This window comes from Phascolarctos cinereus, unplaced genomic scaffold (assembly GCF_003287225.1).
Source record: "Phascolarctos cinereus isolate Bilbo 61053 unplaced genomic scaffold, phaCin_HiC Scaffold_1;HRSCAF=81, whole genome shotgun sequence".
Lineage (NCBI taxonomy): Eukaryota > Metazoa > Chordata > Mammalia > Diprotodontia > Phascolarctidae > Phascolarctos > Phascolarctos cinereus.
In genome coordinates, this window is record NW_027555514.1 from 233,737,572 (window position 1) to 233,738,500 (window position 929).

Here is a 929-nt window from a genome sequence, read left to right on the forward strand (position 1 = left end):
GAGTAGAAATAGGAGAGATTTGATTTGTTTCTTTTTTATATTCCCAGTATTTTGCACAGGGCCTGGCACTTAGTACATGCTAAATAAATGTTTATTGACCGACTGAATGACTGACTGAATTCCACCTCTGACACTAGCTATGTGACCATGGGCCTCAGTTTCCTCATCTATAGGATGGGCATGACAGTAAAACCTATAACAATAGGGTTATTGCAAGGATCAAATGATATTTTATATATATATGTATATGTAAAGCACTCTGTAAACTTTATAATGCTCCATAAATGCGGCTCTCGTTATAATTAGAGGATCTTTTGTAATTAGTAATATAAGCCATAGAAAAGTCAGTCACTTGATTATAGGCCTAGACTATCAGTAGTAATAACACCTCTTTCATGTATTGCTTTATATATTTCAAAGCAGTCTCACACCCATTATTGTGTTGATCCTCATAATAACCCTGTAAGTGGATGGAACAGGTGTTTTTATCTCTATTTTGTAGATGTAGAAACTGAAGAATAATGAGAGGACTTTGCTTAAGGTCACAATGCCAATTAGCAAAAAAAAAAATTGGTATAATGCAAAGTTGATTCATAATCCTTTTAGTTACTCATGTGTCAAAATAGATCTATGGCTGTTGAATAGTTTCAGTCATGTCCGTCTCTCCCCCATTTGGGGTTTTCTTGGCAAAGATACTGGAGTGGTTTGCCATTTCTTTTGCAGCTCATTTTACAGATGAGGAAACTGAGGCAGACAGAGTGAAGTTACTTGCCCAGGGTCACCCAGCTAGTAAGTGTCTGGGGTCAAATCTGAACCCAAGTCCTTCTGACTCCAGGGTGGGCCCTCTATCTACTGCCCCTCAATGCAAAGAGGAGAAAAAGGAGTTATTTCATAACCTGTGGAAAAAACAATGTTAGAGTGGCTCAGAT